This window comes from Trichomycterus rosablanca, chromosome 12 (genome assembly GCF_030014385.1).
Source record: "Trichomycterus rosablanca isolate fTriRos1 chromosome 12, fTriRos1.hap1, whole genome shotgun sequence".
Lineage (NCBI taxonomy): Eukaryota > Metazoa > Chordata > Actinopteri > Siluriformes > Trichomycteridae > Trichomycterus > Trichomycterus rosablanca.
The window spans coordinates 26,395,954-26,404,557 of NC_085999.1; the positions used below are offsets into that span (position 1 = coordinate 26,395,954).

Here is an 8,604-nt window from a genome sequence, read left to right on the forward strand (position 1 = left end):
ATCCCACGCTTTGCATTGCGCTTGGTGATGTAAGGCTTGGATGCAGCTGCTCGGCCATGGAAACCCATTCCATGAAGCTCTACACACTGTTCTTGAGCTAATCTGAAGGCCACATGAAGTCTGGAGGTCTGTAGCGATTGAAAGTTGGCGACCTCTGCGCACTATGTGCCTCAGCATCCGCTGACCCGCTATGTCATTTTACGTGACCTACCACTTCGTGGCTGAGTTGCTGTCATTCCCAATCGCTTCCACTTTGTTATAACACCACTGACAGTCGACTGTGGAATATTTAGTAGTGAAGAAATTTCACTACTGGACTTGTTGCACAGGTGGCATCCTATCACGGTACCACGCTGGAATTCACTGAGCTCCTGAGAGCGACCCATTCTTTCACTAATGTTTGTAGAAGCAGTCTGCATGCCTAGGTGCTTGGTTTTATACACCTGTGGTCATGGACGTGATTGAAACACCTGAATTCAATTATTTGGATGGGTGAGTGAATACTTTTTGCAATATAGTGTATGTTCCCATTCCTCTTAGATATCGAGTTCAGGTGTATCAGCCACACCGATTGCTTACATAATTTCCATTTTCAGCATTTAGCAGACGCTCTTATCCAGAGCGACTTACAGAAGTTCTTCCACAGTAAACATTTTCCTACTCGAGTGTAAGTAGACGACAGTTTAAAGATACAAATCTGCTGAAACCCTGTTAGAACAAATGAATAGGTAGAAGATTTTTTTAAATGCTATAGAAGATTAGTAAAGTGCTTAGTAAAGAGGTGGGTCTAGAGGTAAAGAGGTGGGTGCTAGTACAGAGAACAGCCTTGATGCCTACCTACCTCGAGCTTTGAGTGGATGATCAAGATGATCGAGACTTGTGGATCGGAGTTTGTATGGTACAAAGCGGATTACTAACGGGCTTATTAAATCATTTACATCAAATTACATTAACTTTGTGGCAAGACTTTGGAGAAGGTATTTTATTTTGTTCCAGCATGCCAGGCCTTCTCGTCCAACATCAATGCCAAAACTCACAAATGTGGTTTTAACTGAATGGGCACACATGGCTGTTGGAGCCACAAAGCAAGGTCAAGTCTCATAATGGCTATGGTTTTGGAAAGCAATGTCCAACAATCTTGTGGCCTGGTGTCTAGTTACTATTGGAAATGCTTTTTGTACTGTACAGCGAGTTTTGTAAAAACACCACACAATCACCTCTGTAAGTCATTTTGTGATCGTCAGGTAGTAGGGATGTAATGATACACTCTACCCACGATGCGATACAATTCACGATACTGGGTTCACGATACGATTTTTTCCCGATTTTTTTAAACAAAATGAAATTGAAGACAAATTATGACAAAGTTTCCTTTTATTATTTCTCTTTAAATGTATTTGTATTTGTACTTATCTTTTATTTATCTAAATCTGAGGTAGGTACAAACTATGCCAAATAATGCTTATTGTGTAAAAACTGAAATGAAATTTCAAAACAAATCCAACATTATCTAAATAAATGAATAATACAAATAAAGAAAGTATCCTCGCATAAATAAATTCGGCTGGAAACTCCCCTACCTGGCAACTTTCTGAAGTGCCGTCAACCAGGCGAGGTGAATAGTGCCAGTGCCCTCTGCTGTTTAAAGTGAATATCGATTCATCTTAAATGAATAACCGATTCGAATCATGGCACATGTGAACCGATTTTTAACTGTCTTGTGGTGCATCGTTACATCCCTATCAGGTAGTGAACAGAGAAGGGGTCTCCTTATCAGTCGAGCATAGCACCTTATCACAAAATCAGAGCTTTCCATCAAAAATAAATGCAAAAAATAAACACAAGCAGAAAAAAAAGATTTTCATAAAAAATGGATGTGAGATGTTGTTAGGAAAGGATGGGGTTAGGCAGAGCAATAACAAACTGACGTTTCGAATGGCACATTAAAAAGATGTGATACGAATGTGTATGAGTATGAGTGTGTAAAAATAATCAGAATCAAAAACTAAAGGTACACTATATAGCCAAAAGAATGTTGACAACCTTAAGAGTTAAGAGTAGATCTCAGTAAAGATAAAAGTTTCCCATTAAGCATCTAAACCCTTAAGCTCCTAAGGTCAAAACTGTTAGTAGTAGTGAGGAGGACCTTTAAGAGGCTCAGGAGTTTGTTAAGCAGAGCAGAAAATAACATCCAGAAATGCCCTCCAAATACTAAATAACGGAGAGTTAATAAAACACAACAGATTAGATCGAGCAGGAATCGTGCATGTTTGTGGTTGAGCTTATCACAGATAGGCTGACATCTCCTACCCATCACAAAAATGCCATAAGGCCAGAAATGAAAGTCATCACAGCTCTAAAGATATTTGGCAAATGGGAAAATGCAACAATGCTGAAGTGATGACTTATTTTCACAATCACAGTCTTCAAAAGAATGCATTACACCTAGCAACAGGGTCAGCCCCATCTCCCAACTAAAGTTTCTGTCTTTTCCTTGCTCAGAGTTGCTCTGAAATCCTACATCTCTTAAGCTGAAACTCCTATCTAGAAATCTTTGTCAGGTGTTCTCTAAAAAGGATTCTAAGAAAGTTTATGAATACGACCCCATATGTTTTATCTATGCCTATTGCTTACAGGTGTAAGAATGAAAATTTAATCAAATATACGGCAACAGTGTGTAAAGGAATTCCTGTCTACCTTGTCCAACATCAGTGCCTGACCTACAAATGCTCTTTTTACAATAAAATCTTGTGGAATGTCCTCTTAGAAAAGTGGAAAAAGGTTTAACGTGAGGAGGGTCTAAACTATATACAGTGGGGCCAAAAAGTATTTAGTCAGCCACTGATTGTGTAGGTTCTCCTACTTAGAAAGATGAGAGAGGTCAGTAATTTTCATCATAGGTACACTTCAACTATGAGAGACAAAATGAGAAACAAAAATCCAGGAAATCACATTGTAGGATTTTTAAAGAATTTATTTGTAAATTATGGTGGAAAATAAGTATTTGGTCAATAACAAAAGTTCAACTCAATACTTTGTAACATAACCTTTGTTGGTTAAACATTTCCTGTAAGTCTTCACCAGGTTTGCACACACTGTAGCTGGTATTTTGGCCCATTCCTCCATGCAGATCTCCTCTAGAGCAGTGATGTTTTGGGGCTGTCGCTGGGCAACACGGACTCCACAAATTTTCTATGGGGTTGAGGTCTGGAGACTGGCTAGGCCACTCCAGGACCTTGAAATGCTTTTTACGGAGCCACTCCTTCGTTGCCCGAGCGGTGTGTTTGGGATCACTGTCATGCTGGAAGACCCAGCCACGTTTCATCTTCAATGCTCTCACTGATGGAAGGAGGTTTTGGCTTAAAATCTCACGATACATGGCCCAGTTCATTCTTCCCTTAACACGGATCAGTCGTCCTGTCCCCTTTGCAGAAAAACAGCCCCAAAGCATGATGTTTCCACCCCCATGCTTCACAGTAGGTATGGTGTTCTTGGGATGCAACTCAGCATTCTTCTTCCTCCAAACACGACGAGTTGAGTTTTTCCAAAAAGTTCCATTTTGGTTTCATCTGACCACATGATATTCTCCCAATCCTCTTCTGGATCATCCATATGCTCTCTGGCAAACTTCAGACGGGCCTGGACATGTACTGGCTTAAGCAGGGGGACACACCTGGCACTGCAGGATTTGAGTCCCTCTCGGCGTAGTGTGTTACTGATGGTAGCCTTTGTTACTTTGGTCCCAGCTCTCTGCAGGTCATTCATCAGGTCCCTCCGTGTAGTTCTGGGATTTTTGCTCACCGTTCTCATGATCATTTTGACCCCACGGGATGAGATCTTGCGTGGGGCCCCAGATCGAGGGAGATTATCAATGGTCTTGTATGTCTTTCATTTTCTCACAATTGCTCCCACAGTTGATTTATTCACACCAACCTGCTTGCCTATTGTAGATTCACTCTTCCCAGCCTGGTGCAGGTCTACAATTTTCTTCCTGGTGTCCTTCGACAGCTCTTTGGTCTTGGCCATGGTTGAGTTTGGAGTCTGACTGTTTGAGGCTGTGGACAGGTGTCTTTTATACAGATAACGAGGTCAAACAGGTGTCATTAATACAGGTAATGAGTGGAGGACAGAAGAGCTTCTTAAAGAAGAAGTTACAGGTCTGTGAGAGCCAGAAATCTTGCTTGTTTGTTATTGACCAAATACTTATTTTCCACCATAATTTACAAATAAATTCTTTAAAAATCCTACAATGTGATTTTCTGGATTTTTTTTCTCATTTTGTCTCTCATAGTTGAAGTGTACCTATGATGAAAATTACAGACCTCTCTCATCTTTCTAAGTAGGAGAACTTGCACAATCAGTGGCTGACTAAATACTTTTTGGCCCCACTGTATTTAATTTTGTACAAAGAGTTTTAGTGAACTCAGGTGCACTAAAATAAAAATAAAATAAAAAGAATAGTTTATTTATAAGGTGTCTAAAAAACACATAGTCAGGTGTCCATATACTTTTAAAAATAATCTGATCATTTAGTGTGATATTGTCTATGCCAAGGGTCGGCAACCCCTGCGGCTCCGGAGCTGCATGCGGCTCATTCATCCTTATACTGCGGCTCCGCGTGGCTTGGGAAAATAAATTATAAGTATATAATTTGTATAATATATATAATATAATATATATAATTTGCCCACATATGTATGTGAGCAGCTATTCTCCACCATGAACTATGTTAAAAACAAACACCGCTCACGCCTCACAGACAGCAGCTTACAGTCCTGCGTAAAGATGAAAGTGACTTCGTACAGCCCCGATTAGCGGACGCTGTGCGCAGAGGTTCAGGAGCAGAAGTCCCATTAACCAGGTAAAATAAGTATTTATGCAGATATTTTGCAAATATGTATTTTTCATTGTTTAGTGGCATAGTGTTTTTTTTTCCAATTTATTTTTTTAATTCAGGTCAAGGCTCCGCTACACGCTCCGAAAGCCCAAAGGCGATATAAGGATGACGGCTCACGGCATTTTTTGTTTGCTACATGGATAATTAAAGTTCAGCTTTTTAATTCATTTGAAAGAGACCTTCAACTCGGCGTGTTTTTACATAAATAAAATTTACTTTTCTCTGTAGCACTTCATGGATTTCATAAGCAACACACTATAGTTGTTTATACAAAGCGTAAAGGTAAAAAAACAATATATACAGTGTTATCTTCATTTTAGATGTCAAAAGTATTTGCGGCTCCCAGTGTTTTCTTTTCCGTGGAAACCGGGTCCAAATGGCTCTTTGGGTGTTAAAGGTTGCCGACCCGTGGTCTATGCATTCTCATTAAAAATGGGACAGTTGGTTAACACCACTGTATTTTGTGCAACTAAATAAGTAACTAAACTAAATATCAGCAACTAAATATCAGTCTTACAAAATATTTGTTCATTTCTATTCATATTATTCTTAGTAGGATCCCTAAATTTTATGTGCCCTAGCCTTGATTCAAATGAAAAGATAACGTTTTATGTTCCTGTTTTTAAGCACTAGAATGGACACCAGGTTTGACTGCCCAGCTGAGAGAGCTTTCTTCACTTTTAAGACTTTCTGCCCCAATTTCACCTCGCTTCAATTTACTTCTGAACAAATAAAATTTCCACAGAGGTGCCAGAAGGTGGCCTTTAACCTTGATTATTTCACCTTGGATTACACTACAGTGTGACTTTCGAGTTGGTGAGATGGAACAGATTGGGCTCTGTGAGTAAGAGGTAGGTTGAAACACTAAGAAACATACAGATAATGCTTCAGGAGAACAAATGTGTTGATGTTGCTGATTACCACAGATGCTGCAACTATCCAAATCAACAGGGAGTTGTAGAAGTAAATGTGACCATTGCTTCGTGCCGGATCTTTCCACCTCATTTCATGTTTAGTGGCTAGAAGTAAATTTCAAACGTTGCAGAAACGACTGCAAGCAGTTAATGAAAGACCAGGGTAACCAATTTAGTTTGCTCAGAAGAGACCATTATTTTCCTTAATCAGCTGAAGGAAAATAACTGTGCTAAAATAGTATGAGTGCTCCTGCTATTGGACAGTAGATTACTGGAAAACTGTAATGAAGTCAAATTAGAAGCTGCCTCCACTTAAGATGCAAGTAGGTGGGTGTACCAAAAGCTTCACTGAAACGTCTTCTTTTTCCCAGACATCTCTTTTGTGGACCTAAAAATGCGTCCAATCAGGATTTCTAAACCACCAAAAATGTTCAGGATTCTGCTTTTGTAGTCTGCGTGAGCTATTGTTTTTGCACCTTTCTCTTTAGGTCCAGCCTTCTTGCACTGTTACTAAAAATGCCCAAGCGCAAATGCAAAATCACAGATGAATTACAGAAAAAAATCCACATTTTTGGCTCAGTCTGGATCCTTGGAAAGAACTAAGATAGAGGTTATTTTAACGCCGTGATAGCACCACATTCTTTTGAAATATCTTTACTAATGAACTATTTATTTGTTGTTATTATTGTTTAGGGCTGAACGCTGAATTGAAAGTAATAAAATGACCTGACTATAAATGCATTTGTTAGTTGTCTTGTTAAAAAGTAGCTGTTTATCAGGTGGCGCAGCGGTAAAACACACTAGCACACCAGAGCTGGGCTGGATGCCTACATGAACAACAATTGGCTGTTGTTTATACAGGATGGGATCCAGATAGGGACCTCATAACTGTTGCAATTACGACCTCTGCTGGCTGATTGTTGGCGCCTGCACAGAGTCCAGGAATAATGCGTTGATCAGGGTGTGGTCCTCGTACACAAAGCTGATCCGCATACGAACTTGCCTCGTGCAGGTGAAAAGATGCAGTCGGCTACTGCACACGTGTCGGAGGGGGCCTGTGACAGTCTCGCTCTCCTCAATCAGAGCGGGGATCGACATCAGTAGAGAGGATGCATAACGCAGTTGGGTAATTGGATACGCTAAAAAGAAAATGCATAAACAAAAATATATATAAAAAACGAGCTGTTTATTTATTAAAGTTCAGTAACATAGTTGCATGGTTATTGACGCATTTGTCAAATATTTAAACCCCTACTTTATACACATTGCCATGGTGCCACCAATTACATGAAATGACTATGCCAATGCAACACCCCCTGTCTCCAGCCTAGTGTTCTCTTTTTTGAAAACCAAAATATGGTCTTCCTAGTTCTATCCAGATCATGGTCAAGGGGTCGTATAGCATCAGACGAGTCATTTTGTTCCGGAGGTGGTTCATCTACAACTGAGGTGGTTTTAATCTCACATACAGTTACAAATCACCACGTGGGTTAAAAAAAAGAGACAACTACATCTCTTTGTTCTTCTTGTTCACTATCACCCTAATGTTCTATGACAGCTGTACAGTGGATAAGGTTTTTGACAGGAAGAATGGAACACTTCGACACCCATTCGAACTGCAGGTGAATCGCCAGAAACTCAGGAGCCCACAAACTCCTATAGAAATGGAACAAACAGTTATTTAAAGTTTTTTTTTTTAATTAATAGAAACCAGAAATCACACTTTTTTTGTTTGAGGATCTTACATTTCCTCCCTGGTTTTGATGGTCTTACATCTAGGACACCCAAAATCAAACAGCTCCATCTACAGGAGGATATTTTTTAAACACACGGAGATACAACTGCTGGTTGTACTCTTTGTATTAGAACTACTCAGGACAATATATTAATAATTGCTACTGATTTAATAGACAGTGTTTTTTTTGTTTTATAGATTGTGAACTATTAAAAAGCACTGTTATATTTGTGTCCCACCAAATGATATTGATTACCACCAAAGTCTAAGAAAACAAACATTTCCAAATGGAAGGGTCAAATCCATCATGTCTAAACTATCTGTTAAAAATCCACGAGGGGTTTCCTCCAGCAATATTTCAAATCTGAGATGGCATCTACACAGACATGATTGGCTATATCTGAGGGGGGTGGCCAAAGCCCGCCAATGGATTGGCGCCCTGTCTGGGGTCTTCTTGCCTTGTGTCCAGTGGTGCACTGTATAACCAAACCTCCCATGAGCCTACCCATTATAAGTGTTTAATAAAAATACATTTTTAAAAAAGTAAACCCTAAGTGAAACATGGTGGAGGGTCTGTCCTGGATTGAGGCTTCACTCTGCCAGTGGTGTTGGCAATATTGTCTGACAGTCATAGACTGGCCTCCACCTAAGTCCAGACCTAAATATTATAGAGGCAGTATAGGATTGCCTGGACAGAGAAAGAAATAAAAGACAGCCGAAATCTAATCGGGGATGTGCTGGTATACTATACCAAAAGATTACTTTAGAAAACTTTAGATGTGCATAGTGCCAAGGGAGGTCATAATAAATATTGACTTCTGCCTGTAAAAGCCATATTGTAAATTAAAATTGTGTTTTATATTATTTTGTGTTCATATTTGCTGTATTTTATGTGTGTAGACAGGCCAAAAAATTATATATGGCCAATAAAACTTAGCTAAAAGAACAAGCTAGTGATGGCCTAAGACCCTAGACTTAGACCCTTGCTTTGGGACTGTTGCATTTAGCAATTACTATTGTTCACTGTTCACTACACTAGTGTAGTATGTTTATAAGGA

General features: G+C 39.5%; 1 long non-coding RNA gene across 1 annotated transcript in view; it reads right to left on the minus strand.

The window, feature by feature from the left end:
- Positions 1 to 8,604, minus strand: part of LOC134323987 (uncharacterized) — a 73,342-nt gene that overhangs the window by 40,542 nt on the left and 24,196 nt on the right. The window lies entirely within an intron of this gene.